The sequence below is a fragment of the Lithobates pipiens genome, unplaced genomic scaffold, assembly GCF_037356315.1.
Source record: "Lithobates pipiens isolate NorthernLeopardFrog02 unplaced genomic scaffold, aLitPip1_a1.2 Scaffold_148, whole genome shotgun sequence".
NCBI lineage: Eukaryota > Metazoa > Chordata > Amphibia > Anura > Ranidae > Lithobates > Lithobates pipiens.
In genome coordinates this window covers 123,334-145,499 of record NW_027507737.1, presented here as the reverse complement: position 1 = coordinate 145,499, position 22,166 = coordinate 123,334, and positions in this window count along the sequence as shown.

Here is a 22,166-nt window from a genome sequence, read left to right as displayed (position 1 = left end):
CCCTACAAGCAGCAACTCCAATCGTAATACTCCGATATAGCAAACTAAATGTAAAGGTGAGCTGTGTTAAAACAATACAAAAAACTAAAACAAATAGCCTCAACTCTAAAGCAAAGGCTCAAATACTACATATAATAAAGGGTCTACAACCCTAAAAACAGTGATAAAAAATATTGAATAATATGGAATAAAATATGAAAAAATAAATAATATTGTGAAAAATTTAAGTAAATGGTATCTTGAATTGATAAGTGAAAATCAAAAATAAACAACAGTGTCGGATCACATGTGAGGACCCTGACCTGAATCCTCCAAGACAGATTATTTCAAACAGAAAAAAAGTAAATATCACAAAATATATATATCTTTCGTGTATAAAGTCACATAACAAATAAAAAAACAATTGTACTAGAAAAAAAAAAAAAATATATAGTCAATTAGAGTCCCAAAGGAAAAAATAGTCAGCAGATGGTGATAATTCGTCCAAAGTGAGGATGAAAGGCTGGCACCCACAATACTTTGTGTCTAAAGGGGTCCGACAAACCACCTCCACCAGTGAGAAAAAGAGGCCGCTTACCAGAGCTTGAGATCTCAGTTTTACGTGAGATCAACAAAGCAGGTGTATAGGAGTTCTGGATGAACCGTCACAGGAACCACACCGGATTTTTCATGTATGGAGAAGAAAAAAGACGTATTATAAAAACGAGCTGGCCGGCTCTCGATTACCGCCCGCGCTTCCGGGTCTGGTGTAGAACGCGGTGTAGAATGCGGTGACGTCAGCACGCCGTACCTCCCTACGCGTTTCGTCACTAGACGGACGTGTTCACGGGATGTCTACTTTCTCTGGCACTCTTGGTTTCCAGGTGGCGGTCCAGTGACGATGGTTACAGTGATGGAAAAAAATAAATAAAAACTAAACAAACAATAATTTTTCTCTCTTATCCATAATCAACATGCAGTTAATCTATGTATGTATGCTCCCCTCTTCATGGCTTGGGGTTTCCGAGCCTTTGCCTACCATACAATATACCCTCAGGCATTAAATGATCTTCATTGCGACGTATCGCTGCTGTTTTCTATTGTACTGATGAATATTGTACCATGTATATAACATCCCTTTGGGATCTTCCTCTTCATCTTATGCTTGATGTAACCATCACACTGTTGCACTAATCTGTTGAATTTTACTTTTCTACCAATAAAGACTTTGTAAAAGAGAAAATAGGCTGAAACTGTCCTCTCTGGGAGGTACACGTTAAGACTTCTGTTATTCATATTTATTTGGAAGATCTGTCAGGTTTAAAATGTTAATTTTGTGGAAGTTGTAGGTAAGCAGGACAGCGGAGGAGAGTCGGAAGAAGAAGAGTGTGAGTAGGTGGCAGTGAGCAAAAAGGCGGAAGAGATTGGGGAAGTGGAGGAGAAAGATGGAGAAGAGCAGGAAAGTGGAGGTAATCAAATGTTGGGGAAAAAAAAGAAGAGTAGAGAAGGGAAGAAAAGCAGGGAGGAGGAAGGGAGTAGGAAGGGGAAAATGGTGGGATTGGGGGGAGAGCAGAAGGTGGAGGAGAGAGGGAAAGTGAAGGAGAGTGGAAAGGTAGAGAAGAGCAGAAAGAGGAGAGTAGGGGGGGGGGGGGGAGCTGTAATGTAGGGGAGAGCAGAAAGGCAGAGAGTGGAAAGGTTGAGAAGAGTGTAAAGGTGGGGAAGAATGAGATTAAAGAGAAGACCAGGGAGGTGGAGGAGAGTGGCAAGGTGTGGGTGGGGGGGGGGGGGGGGGGTGTGACGGGGTGGAGCAGGAAGGTGTAGGAGAGTGGAAAGGTGTAGGAGAGTGTGGTGCGGGAGGAGAGTGGCAAGATGTAGGAGAGTGTGGGAAGGTGTAGGGGTGTGTGGTAGGGGCGGAGAGTGGGAAGGTGTAGGAGAGTGCAGTGAGGGAGGAGAGTGGAAAGGTGTAGGAGAGTGTGGTGCGGGAGGAGAGTGGCAAGATGTAGGAGAGTGTGGGAAGGTGTAGGAATGTGTGGTAGGGGCGGAGAGTGGGAAGGTGTAGGAGAGTGCAGTGAGGGAGGAGAGTGGAAAGGTGTAGGAGAGTGTGGTGCGGGAGGAGAGTGGCAAGATGTAGGAGAGTGTGGGAAGGTGTAGGAATGTGTGGTAGGGGCGGAGAGTGGGAAGGTGTAGGAGAGTGCAGTGAGGGAGGAGAGTGGAAAGGTGTAGGAGAGTGTGGTGCGGGAGGAGAGTGGCAAGATGTAGGAGAGTGTGGGAAGGTGTAGAAGTGTGTGGTAGGGGCGGAGAGTGGAAAGGTGTAGGGGGGGGGTGACTCAGGGTGGAGGAGAACAGGTAGGGGAAGAATAGCTTGAGAAGGTGGAGGAAAGTGAAAGGTGTTGAATAGCAGAAGGTGAAGGAGAGTGGGAGGGTAGAGGAGAGCAGAAAGAAGGAGAGTAGGAAAATGTTGGAGAATGGGAAGGGGGTGAGCAGAGAGTGGAAAGGTAGAGGAGACCAGGAAGATGGAGGAGAGTGGCAAGATGTAGGGGGGGTTCGGGGTGGAGGAGAACAGGATGTGGAATGAGTAGCAAGGATGTGGAATTCCCTTCCACAGGCGGTGGTCTCAACGAGGGAGCATTGATAATTTCAAGAAACTATTAGATAAGCATCTGAACACCCACAACATACAGGGATATACAATGTAATACTGACATATAATCACACACATAGGTTGGACTTGTGTCCTTTTTCGACCTACAATGTAACTATGTAACAGGAAAGGGAAGGAGAGTAGGAAGGTGGAGGAGAGTGGCAAGATGTGGGGGAGGGGTGGCTCCGGGTGGAGGAGAACAGGAAGGGGATGGAGAGTAGGAAGGTGGTTGAGGGCGAGAAGGTGGGGCAGAGCAGAAGGGTGAAGGATACCATAAATTCGGAGGAGGGTGGGAAGGAAGGGCAGAGCAGAAAGGTGAAGGAGACAATAAATGTGGAGGAGGGCGAGAAGGTGGGGCAGAGCAGAAAGGTGAAGGAGACAATAAATGTGGAGGAGGGTGGGGAGGAGGCGCAGAGCAGAAAGGTGAAGGAGACAATAAATGTGGAGGAAGGCGAGAAGGTGGGGCAGAGCAGAAAGGTGAAGGAGACCATAAATATGGAGGAGGGTGGGAAGGTGCGGCACAGAAAGGTGGAGGAGGGGGGCGAGAAGGTGGGGCAGAGCAGAAAGGTGAAGGAGACCATAAATATGGAGGGTGGGAAGAAGCGGCAGAGCAGAAAGGTGAAGGAGACCATAAATGTGGAGGAGGGTGAGAAGGTGGGGCAGAGCAGAAAGGTGAAGGAGACCATAAATATGGAGGAGGGTGGGAAGGTCGGGCAGAGCAGAAAGGTGGAGGAGGGCAAGAAGGTGGGGCAGAGCAGAAAGGTGAAGGAGACCATAAATGTGGAGGAGGGTGGGAAGGAGGGGCAGAGCAGAAAGGTGAAGGAGACCATAAATGTGGAGGAGGGTGAGACGGCGGGAAAGAGCAGAAAGGTGAAGGAGACCATAAATGTGGAGGAGGGCAAGAAGGTGAGGCAGAGCAGAGAGGTGAAGGAGACCATAAATACGGAGGAGGGCGAGAAGGTGGGGCAGAGCAGAATTGTGAAGGAGACCATAAATGTGGAGGAGGGTGGGAAGGTGAGGCAGAGCAGAAAGGTGAAGGAGACAATAAATGTGGAGGAGTGCGGGGAGGAGGTGGCGCAGAGCAGAAAGGTGAAGGAGACAATAAATGTGGAGGAGGGTGGGAAGGTGAGACAGAGCAGAAAGGTGAAGGAGACCATAAATGTGGAGGAGGGCGAGAAGGTGGAGGAGAGTGAGGTGGGGAAAATCAAAAAGGGAAGGAAAGTGGAGGAGAGCGGGAAGGAGGGAGAATAGTGGGAAGGTGGGGAAGATCAGGAAGGTTGGAGGGAAGTGGGAAGGTGGAGAAGAGCATAAAGGTGGAAAAGAGTTTCCTTCGCTCTTTCTACCTACGTAGGTCTCTATTTGTCTGTCTCTCTATCTGGAACAGATCTTGTTGGGTATGTTCTCTGGCCATGTTAGGGGTGAGGTCATTAGATCCTGGAGGTAGGAATGGAACATTCCGTGTCTCTTGCTCCTCAGAAGAGAAGATAAATATACTGCAGTAGGGATGACTTTAGCGATAAGCTGTTCTGGCAGCGAGCTCCGAACCGCGCCAGCCCCTGGACAGTCGGAGAAGGAAATTTGCGCCCCGGGTGGCTCTCATGACTCATTTGTAAACGTGAATTAATGTCACCAAACTTAAGCTGACTTTCTCGGCTATTTCCGGCTCTCCTCACCCCGGCTCTATGGGGAGGGAAGGTCTCCGGCTTTTCGGGTGATGATCTCTGATCCAGGGGAGAAGAGATCTGACGGCTTAGAACTTCTAGATTGTTTGTTTTTGTATTTGTTTTCTTTTTAAATACGTTTGTTATTTAATTTGGACACACAATTATTATTTTTTTCTATCCAAAGGAGAAAAAACAATGGAAAATCTACGTTCCTCTCTATGCAGAGTGAGGAGCATCTCACCATGTAGATATAATGTAGGTTGCTCTGTGTGTATTATAAACAGTTGACTTTAAAAAAAAAAATATATATATATATATATATATATAATGCTGTTTTAGCCTTTTTCCTCCATGTCATTGCTGCCGATCTCCTGCAGCCTCTTTGCAGACATGTCATATCTACATGCATTTCAGCCAAGGGCGGACTGACCATTCGGGCACTCGGGCACTGCCCGAGGGCTCCGTGCCACTAAAGGGCCCCATCAGGGTTGCCAGCCTCAATAAAACCAGGGACAGTATGTAAAAAAAAAATCTGTGTTTTTTTTTTTAATCCCAAGAGTATAGCTGCCCCACCTCTCCAGTACCTTTTCAGTGTGTGTATGTGTGTTCTGTGTGTGTATATTGTGTGTGTATACTATGTGGCCCCATATTCTATTGCCTGGGGGCCCCATAATCTCCTATTACCTGGGGCCTCATAATCTGCTATTGCCCGGGGGCCCCATAATTTTCTCCTATTGCCCGGGGGCCCCATAATCTTCTCCTATTGCCTGGGGGGCCCCATAATCTTCTCCTATTGCCCGGGGGCCCCATAATCTTCTCCTATTGCCCGGGGGGCCCCATAATCTTCTCCTATTGCCCGGGGGCCCCATAATCTTCTCCTATTGCCCGGGGGGCCCCATAATCTTCTCCTATTGCCTGGGGGGCCCCATAATCTTCTCCTATTGCCCGGGGGCCCCATAATCTTCTCCTATTGCCCGGGGGGCCCCATAATCTTCTCCTATTGCCCGGGGGGCCCCATAATCTTCTCCTATTGCCCGGGGGCCCCATAATCTTCTCCTATTGCCCGGGGGGCCCCATAATCTTCTCCTATTGCCCGGGGGCCCCATAATCTTCTCCTATTGCCCGGGGGCCCCATGAGTTATCAGTCCGCCCCCTGATTTCAGCAATGGCCTCGTGGCATTTCTCAGTGTTTCCTGATGGTGATAACAGTGGACCATGCCTGCGTAATGTGCATTGAAAGCGGTGACTTCCAGTCTTCATCAGAAGCCGGTGTAACAGGGTGACAACGCGGGGGGCACAGTTGGGAGACGGGGACGGAGCGTTGTCACCCTGTCACAGGAAGTTCTTGAACTTGACAGAGATTACTTTAATGGAAGCTGCAGACGCTAAAAACAATGTTGCAATTTACTTTTGCAATCACATCACCATGTAGAAGATTCTATGAGATTTTATTACAGGGAGAATAGATCCTGATTGGCTGGATTGGGGAATAGCGCGGCCCCCTGTGGGTTGGACAGATCACTCCGCACATATTTTATTGAACCAAAACTCTGTTTTGCTTTGCCGGGGAAAAAAAGGACATTTTTAGATTCAACAAATTCAAAATTTTTCCCCAATTCTTCTATCAATTTCCTCACCACGGGGGTCCCCAGGCTTTCAAAGCAAAGGGCCAGTCTACTGTGCTTTAGACTTGAGGGGGGCCGGAATGTGGCCAATGGGTGTAGAAAATGACCCAATGCCAGTGGGAAGAGGAATAGTGCCCCATCACTGACTGTCACAAGGAGGAATAGTGCCCCATCATTGGTGCCACTAGGAGGAATAGTGCCCCATCACTGACTGTCACTAGGAATGGTGCCCCATCATTGGTGTCACTAGGAGGAATAGTGCCCCATCATTGGTGTCACTGGGAGGAATAGTGTCCCATCATTGGTGTCAGTGGGAGGAATAGTGCCCCATCATTGGTGTCAGTGGGAGGAATAGTGCCCCATCATTGGTGTCAGTGGGAGGAATAGTGTCCCATCATTGGTGTCAGTGGGAGGAATAGTGCCCCATCATTGGTGTCAGTGGGAGGAATAGTGCCCCATCATTGGTGTCACTGGGAGGAATAGTGTCCCATCATTGGTGTCAGTGGGAGGAATAGTGCCCCATCATTGGTGTCAGTGGGAGGAATAGTGCCCCATCATTGGTGTCAGTGGGAGGAATAGTGCCCCATCATAGGTGTCAGTGGGAGGAATAGTGCCCCATCATTGGTGTCAGTGGGAGGAATAGTGCCCCATCATTGGTGTCAGTGGGAGGAATAGTGCCCCATCATTGGTGTGACTGGAAGGAATAGTGTCCCATCATTGGTGTCAGTGGGAGGAATAGTGCCCCATCATTGGTGTCAGTGGGAGGAATAGTGCCCCATCATTGGTGTCAGTGGGAGGAATAGTGCCCCATCATTGGTGTCACTGGGAGGAATAGTGCCCCATCATTGGTGTGACTGGAAGGAATAGTGTCCCATCATTGGTGTCAGTGGGAGGAATAGTGCCCCATCATTGGTGTCAGTGGGAGGAATAGTGCCCCATCATAGGTGTCAGTGGGAGGAATAGTGCCCCATCATTGGCATCAGTGGGAGGAATAGTGCCCCATCATTGGTGTCAGTGGGAGGAATAGTACCCCATCATTGGTGTCAGTGGGAGGAATAGTGCCCCATCATTGGTGTCAGTGGGAGGAATAGTGCCCCATCATTAGTGTCAGTGGGAGGAATAGTGCCCCATCATTGGTGTCAGTGGGAGGAATAGTGCCCCATCATTGGTATCAGTGGGGGGAATAGTGCCCCATCATTGGTGTCAGAGGGAGGAATAGTGCCCCATCTTTGATGTCAGTGGGAGATCTTCATCATGTTGATGAGGGGGGAGGGGGGAACCAATGAAGGCCATATATAAGCCATATAAAGTTGATATTTATAATGTGAATCTTGAAGTGCGGTGCTCAGAGTCCAGCGGACAGCTGTGTCTGTTTTCTCCCGTCTTCCTCGGACGATTGTGTTTTGTGTGGTCCTGGAGTCCATGGGCTCTCCTGCCAGATAGCATCTCTCTGCGTTTTTTTATTGACGCTCGGCTGGAATGACAATAGACCCGAAATATTCACTAATCCCATCTCTGGAAAATGTATATTGAATGGCTGCTGGCATTGATCGGCGTTGGCACCGGAGACCCGGCCCCCCGGTCCTCCCTCACGGGGTCAGGAGCTGGCCTGAGTTGCATTTAATGAGTTTTATTGATCTGTGCCCGGCTGTGCTGTGAATTTCTAATACAAGTTTACTGATCATAAATCGCCTTCCATCGCTCTGTGCGTTCTGGGGTTCTGTGCGTTCTGGAGGTCTGTGCGTTCTGGGGGTCTGTGCGTTCTGGAGGTCTGTGTGTTCTGGGGTTCTGTGCGTTCTGGAGGTCTGTGCGTTCTGGGGGTCTGTGCGTTCTGGAGGTCTGTGCGTTCTGGGGTTCTGTGCGTTCTGGGGGTCTGTGCGTTCTGGAGGTCTGTGCGTTCTGGGGGTCTGTGCGTTCTGGGGGTCTGTGCGTTCTGGGGTTCTGTGCGTTCTGGAGGTCTGTGCGTTCTGGGGGTCTGTGCGTTCTGGAGGTCTGTGCGTTCTGGGGGTCTGTGCGTTCTGGGGGTCTGTGCGTTCTGGAGGTCTGTGCGTTCTGGGGGTCTGTGCGTTCTGGGGGTCTGTGCGTTCTGGGGTTCTGTGCGTTCTGGAGGTCTGTGCGTTCTGGGGGTCTGTGCGTTCTGGAGGTCTGTGCGTTCTGGGGTTCTGTGCGTTCTGGAGGTCTGTGCGTTCTGGGGGTCTGTGCGTTCTGGAGGTCAGTGCGTTCTGGGGTTCTGTGCGTTCTCGGGGGTCTGTGCGTTCTGGGGGTCTGTGCATTCTCGGGGGGTCTGTGCATTCTCGGGGGGTGTGTGCATTCTGGGGGGGTGTGTGCATTCTGGGTGTGTGTGCGTTCTGGGTGTGTGTGCGTTCTGGGGGTCTGTGCATTCCGGTGGGGGTCTGTGCGTTCTGGGGTCTGTGCATTCTGGGGGTGTGTGCGTTCTGGGGTTCTGTGCCTTCTGGAGGTCTGTGCGTTCTCGGGGGTGTGTGCGTTCTGGGGGGGTGCGTTCTGGTGGCGTGTGCGTCCTGGGTGTGTGTGCGTTCTGGGTGCGTGTGCGTTCTGGGGGTGTGTGCGTTCTGGGGGTCTGTGCGTTCTGGGGGTCTGTGCGTTCTCGGGAGTCTGTGCGTTCTCGGGGGTCTGTGCGTTCTGGGGGTCTGTGCGTTCTCGGGGGTCTGTGCGTTCTGGGGTTCTGTGCGTTCTGGAGGTCTGTGCGTTCTGGGGGTCTGTGCGTTCTGGAGGTCTGTGCGTTCTGGGGTTCTGTGCGTTCTGGAGGTCTGTGCGTTCTGGGGGTCTGTGCGTTCTGGAGGTCTGTGCGTTCTGGGGTTCTGTGCGTTCTGGGGGTCTGTGCGTTCTGGAGGTCTGTGCGTTCTGGGGGTCTGTGCGTTCTGGGGGTCTGTGCGTTCTGGGGGTCTGTGCGTTCTGGGGTTCTGTGCGTTCTGGAGGTCTGTGCGTTCTGGGGGTCTGTGCGTTCTGGAGGTCTGTGCGTTCTGGGGTTCTGTGCGTTCTGGAGGTCTGTGCGTTCTGGGGGTCTGTGCGTTCTGGAGGTCAGTGCGTTCTGGGGGTCTGTGCGTTCTGGGGTTCTGTGCGTTCTCGGGGGTCTGTGCGTTCTGGGGGTCTGTGCATTCTCGGGGGGTCTGTGCATTCTCGGGGGGTGTGTGCATTCTGGGTGTGTGTGCGTTCTGGGTGTGTGTGCGTTCTGGGGGTCTGTGCATTCCGGTGGGGGTCTGTGCATTCCGGTGGGGGTCTGTGCATTCCGGTGGGGGTCTGTGCGTTCTGGGGTCTGTGCATTCTGGGGGTGTGTGCGTTCTGGGGTTCTGTGCCTTCTGGAGGTCTGTGCGTTCTCGGGGGTGTGTGCGTTCTGGGGGGGTGCGTTCTGGTGGCGTGTGCGTCCTGGGTGTGTGTGCGTTCTGGGTGCGTGTGCGTTCTGGGGGTGTGTGCGTTCTAGGGGTCTGTGCGTTCTGGGGGTCTGTGCGTTCTCGGGAGTCTGTGCGTTCTCGGGGGTCTGTGCGTTCTCGGGGGTCTGTGCGTTCTCGGGGGTCTGTGCGTTCTCGGGGGTCTGTGCGTTCTGGGCGTCTGTGCATTCTGGGGGGGTGTGTGCTTTCTGGGGTCTGTGCGTTCTGGGGGTCTGTGCATTCCGGGGGGGTGTGTGCGTTCTGGGGGGGTGTGCGTTGTGGGTGTGTGTGCGTTCTGGGGTCTGTGCATTCTGGGGGGGGGCTGTGCATTCTGGGGGGGTGCGTTCTGGGTGTGTGTTCATTCTGGGGGTCTGTGCGTTCTTGGGGGTCTGTGCATTCTGGGGGTGTGTGTGTTCTGGGGGTGTGTGCGTTCTGGGGGTCTGTGGGTTCTGAGGGTCTGTGCGTTCTCAGGGGTCTGTGCGTTCTCGAGGGTCTGTGCGTTCTGGGGGTCTGTGCGTTCTGGGCGTCTGTGCATTCTGGGGGGGTGTGTGCTTTCTGGGGTCTGTGCGTTCTCGGGGGTGTGCATTCTGGGGGTGTGTGTGTTCTGGGGGTGTGTGCGTAATAATAATATTATTAATAATAACAATTTCGTATTTTATACATAATTATTTTTATATTATTCTTAAATATATATTATATAAAAATAATGTGTATATATATATATATATATATAGTAATTATTATCACTGCCATTATTGTAAATATTATTATTAATCATTATGATAAAAGTAGTAATATAATTATGTTTATAATATGTAATTATTATTTTTGTGATTATCACCGTTATTGATAGTAGTAGTAATAATAATAAGCTATACATTTCTAATATATAATAATATATATATATATAGATAGATAGATAGATAGATAGATAGATATAGAGATATACAGTCTCTCTCTCTCTCTCTCTCTCTCTCTATTATATATTTATATATTAGAAACAATAATAATGTAGATAATATGTAAATATTATTTTTATTATTATCATTATTACTGTTATTATTAATAATATATTATTGTCTTTTTTATCAGTATAAATAATAAAAAAATAAAAAAAATGATAATACTAATAATAATCATCAAAGAAATAATAGTTATAATGAATAATATTGATTTGTAATGATATTTAATATTTATTAAATGTAATATTAATACTGTTTTCCCTATTCTGCATGGCGCTCTTATCCAGTCGGCATGCCATACCTCTTCCCTGTCGCCCCCCGTGGCATTAGTTGCGATGACCCCGAATTATCCCTTTGGCCCCAGACAGACCCATCACAGTCATCGTTGAGTAAACACCATCCTCAAACTGGCATCCCTTTCCCTCCGGTGCGCTGGTGTTGCCGCTCTTCCCAGCAGCAGCTCGGTCGCTAAGCCTATTAATAACAAGGATGAAATCCTGCTTTTGAGTAATAGGAAATCACATTTCCAAAATGCACAATTCTCAGCTCCGGTCCGCCAAGTCTGAATTGCGGGCGCAGCGCCCGGCCCGGTCCGGGCCAAAGATAGCTGAAATGTAATTAGTTTTTCGAGAGCCGAATGTCACGGCACTAATAAGATTTCTCTCTTCTTTTTTTTTTTTGGGTGAAAGTCACTTTCTTATTCTTTGCATTTTTTTATTTTTTTTTTCAACCTGCATGGGATGCTGTCACCCGCATCGTCCATCGTGTACATGTCATGGCATTTGCACGGCGGGCGCTCCATGCCAGGAAGGGGGGCGGGGGCAAGAGATATCTGAGCGCTCCGGATGGAAATGGCATCAAATTAATCATTGCAAGTCCTCTGCAGTCAATGGGAAACATTTTACACAACTGTCCGATCCTCGCTGACACCTCATTATAAAAGACGGCGATCGCATTGGAGATATCGCACATATATTTCAGCTTCGGCTCCTCTTACCGTTTTTTTGGCCTCGATGAATGAAGAATGAAGAGGCATTGCGGCCCAATCTGCGACTTGCGATTTTATTAAGGTTTGGTGTCCTACCTCCATCATCCAGAAAGTGAACTTGAGCATGCGCGCTGTATACTGTACGGCATGGTCCCTGTACCCCAAAAAATACATGAATTACTGTGCCACAAGCAAGAACCCCCAGTACAGATCTCCCCCCCCCAATAAAGCTCTCCTCAGTACAGATCTCACCCCTCAATACAACTGTCTCCAGTACAGATCCGCTCTCACCAGTATAGATCTCCTATCCCAATACAGATCTCCCCCCCCCCCCCCCACAGTACAGATCTCCCACCCCAGTACAGATCTACCCGGTAAAGATCCCACCCCCAGTACAGATCTCCCCCCTCCAAGTAAAGATCAACCACCTCAGTACAGATATCCCATCCCAGTGCAGATCCCCTCCCCCCCAGTACAGCTCACCCCCCTCCCAGTACAGCTCTACCCAGTACAGATCTCACCCCTCCCCCCCTTTCAGTTCAAATCTCCCACCCACCCCAGTACAGAGCTCCCCCCCTCCCAATACAGATCTCCCCCCCTCCCAATACAGATCTCCCCAGTACAGATCCCCCACCACCAGTACAGCTCACCCCTCCCAGTACAGATCTCCTACCCCAGTACAGCTCTACCCAGTACAGATCTCACCCCCTCTTTCAGTACAGATCCCCCCCATTCCAATACAGATCTCCCACCCCTGTACAGCTCTGCCCTGTACAGATCCCACCCCCCAGTATGGATCACCCACTCCAGTACAGAGCTCCCCCCCTTCCCAATACAGACCTCCCCTCCCAGTACAGATCTCCTACCCCAGTACAGCTCTAACCCAGTAGGGATCTCACCCCCCCTCCTTTTAGTACAATTCTCCCCCCTTCCAATACAGATCTCCCACCTCTGTACAGCTCTACCCAGTACAGATTCCTGCCCCCCCCCCCCCAGTACAGATCACCCACCACCAGTACAGCCCCTCCCTCTCCCAGTACAGATCTCCCACCGGAGTATAGCTCTTACCAGTACAGATCAGCCACCCTAGTATAAATACCCCACCACCAGTACAGCTCTTCCCCTTCCCAGTACAGATTTCTCCCCCTAGTACAGATCTCCCCCCTCCCAGTACTACAGATTACTCACCCTATACAAATCTCTTTGCTCCCAATTCAGATCTCCCACCCCAGTATAGATTCCCCCCCCCCCCCTCAATACAGATCTCCCACCCCAGTACAGCTTTCTCCCCTCCCAATACAGATCTCCAACCCCAGTACAGCTTTCTCCCCTCCCAATACAGATCTCCCACCCCAGTACAGCTTTCTCCCCTCCCAATACAGATCTCCAACCCCAGTACAGCTTTCTCCCCTCCCAATACAGATCTCCCACCCCAGTACAGCTTTCTCCCCTCCCAATACAGATCTCCCACCCCAGTACAGCTTTCTCCCCTCCCAATACAGATCTCCAACCCCAGTATAGCTTTCTCCCCTCCCAATACAGATCACCAACCCCAGTATAGCTTTCTCCCCTCCCAATACAGATCTCCCACCCCAGTACAGCTTTCTCCCCTCCCAATACAGATCTCCCACCCCACTACAGCTTTCTCCCCTCCCAATACAGATCTCCAACCCCAGTATAGCTTTCTCCCCTCCCAATACAGATCACCAACCCCAGTATAGCTTTCTCCCCTCCCAATACAGATCTCCCACCCCACTACAGCTTTCTCCCCTCCCAATACAGATCTCCCACCCCACTACAGCTTTCTCCCCTCCCAATACAGATCTCCCACCCCACTACAGCTTTCTCCCCTCCCAATACAGATCTCCCACCCCAGTACAGCTTTCTCCCCTCCCAATACAGATCTCCCACACCAGTACAGCTTTCTCCCCTCCCAATACAGATCTCCCACCCCACTACAGCTTTCTCCCCTCCCAATACAGATCTCCCACCCCACTACAGCTTTCTCCCCTCCCAATACAGATCTCCAACCCCAGTATAGCTTTCTCCCCTCCCAATACAGATCTCCCACCCCAGTACAGCTTTCTCCCCTTCCAATACAGATCTCCCACCCCTGTACAGCTCTACCCTGTACAGATCCCACCCCCCAGTATGGATCACCCACCCCCAGTACAGAGCTCCCCCCTCCCAATACAGACCTCCCCCGCAGTACAAATCTCCTACCCCAGTACAGCTCTAACCCAGTAGGGATCTCACCCCCCCCCTCCTTTTAGTACAATTCTCCCCCTTCCAATACAGATCTCCCACCTCTGTACAGCTCTACCCAGTACAGATTCCTGCCCCCCCCCCAGTACAGATCACCCACCACCAGTACAGCCCCCCCCCCTCCCAGTACAGATCTCCCACCGGAGTATAGCTCTTACCAGTACAGATCAGCCACCCTAGTATAAATCCCCCACCACCAGTACAGCTCTCCCCCCTCCCAGTACAGATTTCTCCCCCTAGTACAGATCTCCCCCCTCCCAGTACTACAGATTACTCACCCTATACAAATCTCTTTGCTCCCAATACAGATCTCCCACCCCAGTATAGATCCCCCCCCAATACAGATCTCCCACCCCAGTACAGCTTTCTCCCCTCCCAATACAGATCTCCAACCCCAGTACAGCTTTCTCCCCTCCCAATACAGATCTCCCACCCCAGTACAGCTTTCTCCCTTCCCAATACAGATCTCCCACCCCAGTACAGCTTTCTCCCCTCCCAATACAGATCTCCCACACCAGTACAGCTTTCTCCCCTCCCAATACAGATCTCCCACCCCAGCACAGATTTCTCCCCTCCCAATACAGATCTCCCACCCCAGCACAGATTTATCCCCTCCCAATACAGATCTCCCACACCAGTACAGCTTTCTCCCCTCCCAATACAGATCTCCCACCCCAGTACAGCTTTCTCCCCTCCCAATACAGATCTCCCACCCCACTACAGCTTTCTCCCCTCCCAATACAGATCTCCCACCCCAGTACAGATTTCTCCCCTCCCAATACAGATCTCCCACCCCACTACAGCTTTCTCCCCTCCCAATACAGATCTCCCACCCCAGTACAGATTTATCCCCTCCCAATACAGATCTCCCACCCCAGTACAGCTTTCTCCCCTCCCAATACAGATCTCCCACCCCAGTACAGCTTTCTCCCCTCCCAATACAGATCTCCCACCCCACTACAGCTTTCTCCCCTCCCAATACAGATCTCCCACCCCACTACAGCTTTCTCCCCTCCCAATACAGATCTCCCACCCCACTACAGCTTTCTCCCCTCCCAATACAGATCTCCCACCCCAGTACAGCTTTCTCCCCTCCCAATACAGATCTCCCACACCAGTACAGCTTTCTCCCCTCCCAATACAGATCTCCCACCCCACTACAGCTTTCTCCCCTCCCAATACAGATCTCCCACCCCACTACAGCTTTCTCCCCTCCCAATACAGATCTCCAACCCCAGTATAGCTTTCTCCCCTCCCAATACAGATCTCCCACCCCAGTACAGCTTTCTCCCCTTCCAATACAGATCTCCCACCCCTGTACAGCTCTACCCTGTACAGATCCCACCCCCCAGTATGGATCACCCACCCCCAGTACAGAGCTCCCCCCTCCCAATACAGACCTCCCCCGCAGTACAAATCTCCTACCCCAGTACAGCTCTAACCCAGTAGGGATCTCACCCCCCCCCCTCCTTTTAGTACAATTCTCCCCCTTCCAATACAGATCTCCCACCTCTGTACAGCTCTACCCAGTACAGATTCCTGCCCCCCCCCCCAGTACAGATCACCCACCACCAGTACAGCCCCCCCCCTCCCAGTACAGATCTCCCACCGGAGTATAGCTCTTACCAGTACAGATCAGCCACCCTAGTATAAATCCCCCACCACCAGTACAGCTCTCCCCCCTCCCAGTTCAGATTTCTCCCCCTAGTACAGATCTCCCCCCTCCCAGTACTACAGATTACTCACCCTATACAAATCTCTTTGCTCCCAATACAGATCTCCCACCCCAGTATAGATCCCCCCCCCAATACAGATCTCCCACCCCAGTACAGCTTTCTCCCCTCCCAATACAGATCTCCAACCCCAGTACAGCTTTCTCCCCTCCCAATACAGATCTCCCACCCCAGTACAGCTTTCTCCCCTCCCAATACAGATCTCCCACACCAGTACAGCTTTCTCCCCTCCCAATACAGATCTCCCACCCCAGCACAGATTTCTCCCCTCCCAATACAGATCTCCCACCCCAGCACAGATTTATCCCCTCCCAATACAGATCTCCCACACCAGTACAGCTTTCTCCCCTCCCAATACAGATCTCCCACCCCAGTACAGCTTTCTCCCCTCCCAATACAGATCTCCCACCCCACTACAGCTTTCTCCCCTCCCAATACAGATCTCCCACCCCAGTACAGATTTCTCCCCTCCCAATACAGATCTCCCACCCCACTACAGCTTTCTCCCCTCCCAATACAGATCTCCCACCCCAGTACAGATTTATCCCCTCCCAATACAGATCTCCCACCCCAGTACAGCTTTCTCCCCTCCCAATACAGATCTCCCACCCCAGTACAGCTTTCTCCCCTAACAATACAGATCTCCCACCCCACTACAGCTTTCTCCCCTCCCAATACAGATCTCCCACCCCAGTACAGCTTTCTCCCCTCCCAATACAGATCTCCCACCCCAGTACAGCTTTCTCCCCTCCCAATACAGATCTCCCACCCCAGTACAGCTTTCTCCCCTCCCAATACAGATCTCCAACCCCAGTACAGCTTTCTCCCCTCCCAATACAGATCTCCCACCCCAGTACAGCTTTATCCCCACCCAATACAGATCTCCCACCCCAGTACAGCTTTCTCCCCTCCCAATACAGATCTCCCACCCCAGTACAGCTTTCTCCCCTTCCAATACAGATCTCCCACCCCAGTACAGCTTTCTCCCCTCCCAATACAGATCTCCCACCCCAGCACAGATTTCTCCCCTCCCAATACAGATCTCCCACCCCAGCACAGATTTATCCCCTCCCAATACAGATCTCCCACACCAGTACAGCTTTCTCCCCTCCCAATACAGATCTCCCACCCCAGTACAGCTTTCTCCCCTCCCAATACAGATCTCCCACCCCACTACAGCTTTCTCCCCTCCCAATACAGATCTCCCACCCCAGTACAGATTTCTCCCCTCCCAATACAGATCTCCCACCCCACTACAGCTTTCTCCCCTCCCAATACAGATCTCCCACCCCAGTACAGATTTATCCCCTCCCAATACAGATCTCCCACCCCAGTACAGCTTTCTCCCCTCCCAATACAGATCTCCCACCCCAGTACAGCTTTCTCCCCTCCCAATACAGATCTCCCACCCCACTACAGCTTTCTCCCCTCCCAATACAGATCTCCCACCCCAGTACAGCTTTCTCCCCTCCCAATACAGATCTCCCACCCCAGTACAGCTTTCTCCCCTCCCAATACAGATCTCCCACCCCTGTACAGCTTTCTCCCCTCCCAATACAGATCTCCCACCCCACTACAGCTTTCTCCCCTCCCAATACAGATCTCCCACCCCAGTACAGCTTTCTCCCCTCCCAATACAGATCTCCCACCCCTGTACAGCTTTCTCCCCTCCCAATACAGATCTCCCACCCCACTACAGCTTTCTCCCCTCCCAATACAGATCTCCCACCCCTGTACAGCTTTCTCCCCTCCCAATACAGATCTCCCACCCCACTACAGCTTTCTCCCCTCCCAATACAGATCTCCCACCCCAGTACAGCTTTCTCCCCTCCCAATACAGATCTCCCACCCCAGCACAGATTTCTCCCCTCCCAATACAGATCTCCCACCCCTGTACAGCTTTCTCCCCTCCCAATACAGATCTCCCACCCCAGTACAGCTTTCTCCCCTCCCAATACAGATCTCCCACCCCAGTACAGCTTTCTCCCCTCCCAATACAGATCTCCCACCCCAGTACAGCTTTCTCACCTCCCAATACAGATCTCCAACCCCAGTACAGCTTTCTCCCCTCCCAATACAGATCTCCCACCCCAGTACAGCTTTGGATGTGCACCCTGTTTCAATGCTGGCTGCCCCTCACTACTGATGCTCTGGGATGAAGGGGGGTGTGGAGTTGGACCCCCAATCCTCCTCCTTATAGACTGACTCAGAGGCCAGCTGTGAAATTCATCTGCATTATTTGCGCCTTTGCTCCTCCTACAAAGCCAAACTTAAAGTATATTTCTACTTTTGCTGTAATGTTTCTTTTTTTTTTTTTCTGTTACAAATATTTCTTACCCAGAGGTGCCAGCTCCAAGGTGACACAATCGTCTAAATCCGGTTCTCTCTCACAAATGCCTGACACAGATCAGCCCCCTGCGGCAGCCTCTCGCCTTGTAACGCAGGCTGATCATGGCGGGGGGGGGGAGGAAACTGAGGAAATGCTTACTTCTGCCTGCAGCAGACTGATGACATCAGTTCAGCCTAGACAAAGTCATTAGCTGTAGTCAGTGGGATCGGGAGGGGGGGGGGGGGGGTGGCTGGAGCCCAGAATGGGTCCCCGAAAGACCCAGGGTCTCAGGCATGCACCATTCCATTTTTAGCCCAGAGCCCCACCAGCGTTGGCGAGTGAGGACCGATCTTATCCAGAGCACCGCCGAGTGACATAGTAGGTTCTGCCTTCTGGAGCCTGCATCGCCTATGATGGACGTCCCACTGGTCCAATGCAGGGACCGCAGGAATCGGCCCCTAGCCTAGCAACCAGACTGGCAGTCTATGTGTCATCCTGTGTGAGTCCGCGAGAGTCTGACATGTGTAGCGGCGGCAAACAGGCGAGTCGTGGAGCGGACTGTGTTTTTTTTTCATTCCGGGACACTGTATTGTCCCGGAATGAAGGTGCCCGGGCCACGGGACAAAAATCTCAAATCAGGGACAATCCCGGGCAATCCGGGACACATGGGCACCCAACGCGGGATGTGTGACATCCATCATAGGCGCTGCATGCTCCAGAAGGCGGGAATTACACCCCCCAGCTATAGCACTATATACAAATATTTCTTTATCGTATACAGTATATTTATATATGTTGTACTATTACACAGATACAGGGATACATAGGGGATAAATTTGCTCTTTCTTGTGGTCTCGCGCCCCTCCCACCTTGTCTGTGTCTCCAGGCCGTCACACACAGATCTCTGCCAGAAGCCACTTGGGTTTGGACTGAGGGCAGCACCCTGGGGGGGGGGTCTTGTAATAATATCAAAGAGGCCCTGTCTATTGCTTGTTATCTTTAACATGGTGAAACCTTATCCTTCTGGCGTGTTGTTTGCCAGATATCCTGAAGGGCCTTGTGGCGGATGGTACGGCTTTACAAGACGAATTCTCCCTTGTAATGCCAACTCACCTCAAAGGACCCTTGTAAAATTGTAAATTGAATGCAAAAAATGCACATTATCCATTCCCTTGGGGGTGGAGGGGGGGGTGGAGAAGGTCCTGCTGGTAGCAATCTGCCCCGATCGTAGTCCTATTCCAGATTCTGCTCCAACGTTCAACTGGTTTGCAGTAAAAAAAAAAAAAAAAGGGCAAGGCGTTCCTTTTCTGATTGTTTATCTTTTTTTCTTTTCATTTATTTTGCCATTATAATTTAGTTTAACATTTTAAAATTATTATTATTTTTTAATTAATTAATTATTTTAAAAATAAACATGTAATACAAGCCACTCCCAGTAAATTAAAAATCTGGATCTATGTGACGGTTCTCACGTGTCCGGGTCCTAGCCAGTAGTAGTTCCTCACAGTCAGCAGGACTTGACCTCCAAAGTTGAAGACGTTTCGCAGCTCCTCCAATCCACTTCTTCAGTTCTAATGATTGTCAACAAGACACCCCGACGTTTATATCACCCTCCCTCAACATTTTCAACACAGAGGAACCATTAAAATAACTTTCTGTAACTGATTGTCTCTTTGTTGGATTGAGCTGTTTCTTTGCTGGATGGGGATGTCTCCTTGCCATTGGCGCGCGCACACAGGGTGTGCCGGGTGTGCCTGCTATGTGTATAGCAGTAGAGCAGTGAACTTTGTCGGTATACAATGTCATAAATTGGTGTCAGTCGTTTTATTTATTTATTTTTCCTCTTCTTTTTTTTTCTTTTTTTTACAATTGTATTTTTTCTATAATTTTTTCTAAATATTTTGTTTTAGTATTTTTTTTTTTTTTTTTTTACTGAGGCTTTGGTGAAATATCAGGGATCTAAACAGACCCCTGATGTCTTACTTTTGAGGAAGAGAAAGGGACCAAGATACTACGATTTCTCAGTCCCTTTCTCTGCAGCCAGGTTGCACATCACAGAGTGATTAGGGTGTGCCCAGGCACAGCTTACACACCATGTGCGCACGCCAATGTATTTTTTTGTATTATTTTTTGTGAAGAATCACCAACAAGTGGGACACAATTGTGAAGTGGAACGAAATCTATTGGATTTTTGAAAACTTTTTAACTAATAAAAAAATGAAAAGTGGGGCGTGCAAAATTATTCGGCCCCCTTGTGTTAATACTTTGTAGAGACACCTTTTGCTGCGATTACAGCTGCAAGTCTCTTGGGGTATGTCTCTATCAGTTTTGCACATCGAGAGACTGAAATTCTTGCCCATTCTTCCTTGCAAAACAGCTGGAGCTCAGTGAGGTTGGATGGAGAGCGTTTGTGAACAGCAGTTTTCAGCTCTTTCCACAGATTCTCGATTGGATTCAGGTCTGGACTTTGACTTGGCCATTCTAACACCTGGATACGTTTATTTGTGAACCATTCCTTTGTCGATTTTGCTGTATGTTTGGGATCATTGTCTTGTTGGAAGATAAATCTCCGTCCCAGTTTCAGGGCTTTTGCAGACTCCAACAGGTTTTCATCCAGAATGGTCCTGTATTTGGCTCCATCCATCTTCCCCTCAATTTTAACCATCTCCCTGTCCCTGCTGAAGAAAAGCAGGCCCAAACCATGATGCTGCCACCACCATGTGTGACAGTGGGGATGGTGTGTTGAGGGTGATGAGCTGTGTTGCTTTTACGCCAAACATATCTTTTTGCATTGTGGGAAAAAAGTTGGATTTTGGTTTCATGTGACCAGAGCACCTTCTTCCACATGTTTGGTGTGTCTCCCAGGTGGCTTGTGGCAAACTTTAGAAGAGACTTTTTATGAATATCTTTGAGAAATGGCTTTCTTCTTGCCACTCTTCCATAAAGGGCAGATTTGTGCAGTGTACGACTGATTGTTGTCCTATGGACAGACTCTCCCACCTCAGCTGTAGTTCTCTGCAGTTCATCCAGAGTGATCATGGGCCTCTTGGCTGCATCTCTGATCAGTCTTCTCCTTGTCTGAGCTGAAAGTTTAGAGGGACGGACAGGTCTTGGTAGATTTGCAGTGGTCTGATACTCCTTCCATTTCAAAATGATCGCTTGCACAGTGCTCCTTGGGATGTTTAAAGCTTGGGAAATCTTTTTGTATCCAAATCCGGCTTTAAACTTCTCCACAACAGTATTACGGACCTGCCTGGTGTGTTCCTTGGTCTTCATGATGCTCTCTGCGCTTTCAACAGAACCCTGAGACTATCACAGAGCAGGTGCATTTATACAGAGACTTGATTACACACAGGTGGATTCTATTTATCACCATCAGTCATTTAGGACAACATTGGATCATTCAGAGATCCTCGCTGAACTTCTGGAGTGAGTTTGCTGCACTGAAAGTAAAGGGGCCGAATAATTTTGCACGCACCACTTTTCAGTTTTTTATTTGCTAAAAAGTTTAAAAAATCCAATCGATTTCGTTCAACTTCACAATTGTGTCCCACTTGTGGTGATTCTTCACGAAATATAAAAATTGTATATCTTTATGTTTGAAGCCTGAAATGTGGCAAAAGGTTGAAAAGTTTAAGGGGGCTATCACACTTTTGCCCAGAGGGAACCCCCTCTATTCACCTTGTCGTGTGTTTGTTGTGGTGTAATTGGGCAGAGAATTGTATAAATCTGCTTCATAAACAGGAAAAATTCCTAAAAACGAATATTGTATGTAAGAGAAGAAACATCAGAGGGATGTGACCTTCTATGGATCCTGTATATGTGTGAATGGCGCTCCGGCTCATTATTTCCCCGTCCGTCGTCCCCTCACAACGGCAACGCCAGAGATATTGCTGGATGTGTGTGAATCATTTACTGTCACACATATACGGTTATTATTGGCTCAGAAAAGGAATGGATATAATAGGAGAAAATAAGAAATAATGAGGTTTGCGGAACCGTCACTAAGTATGCAAAGCAAAACTCAAGATAAATATAACCAGATATAAATGATTCGGCCATTAGGTAAAATGTATTTTTTTTTTTTTTGCAATACTCTCCTTCAATCCAGAGATTTATTTTCCCTGTAATACCTTTTTTCTGCCACTAGATGGTCAATGACATTGAACGCACTTCCCTTGAGCCCAAGACATCCTGGCCCCCCCCCCCTCCCCCCTCCCCCAGACTGGACAGGGAAATGAGAAGCAGCACAACGATGAGCTTATTTGTCCGTCATTCTGCTCTATCCTCCTATCAGCGCTCTAATCTTGACAGCACATAGCCTGATTGGCCCCTTGTGCCGCTTCTTTCTCTTCCATGCTAAGCTCTGCTGTACAGAGGCTGATATACCAGGTCACATTCAGGTATTGCCTTTAAATAATAAATTCAGGTATGTGTTGATCATTACAGAGCTCCATTATTTGTGTCATTTAGGGTGCGTTCACACTGTGCATCAGAGAACGCATTCCCAACGCACAAGCAAAAATAATAAATAAATAAATAAATAATGGTTACCTACAAATGCAGGTCAAGAATGTTTCTCTAGGAATGCGTT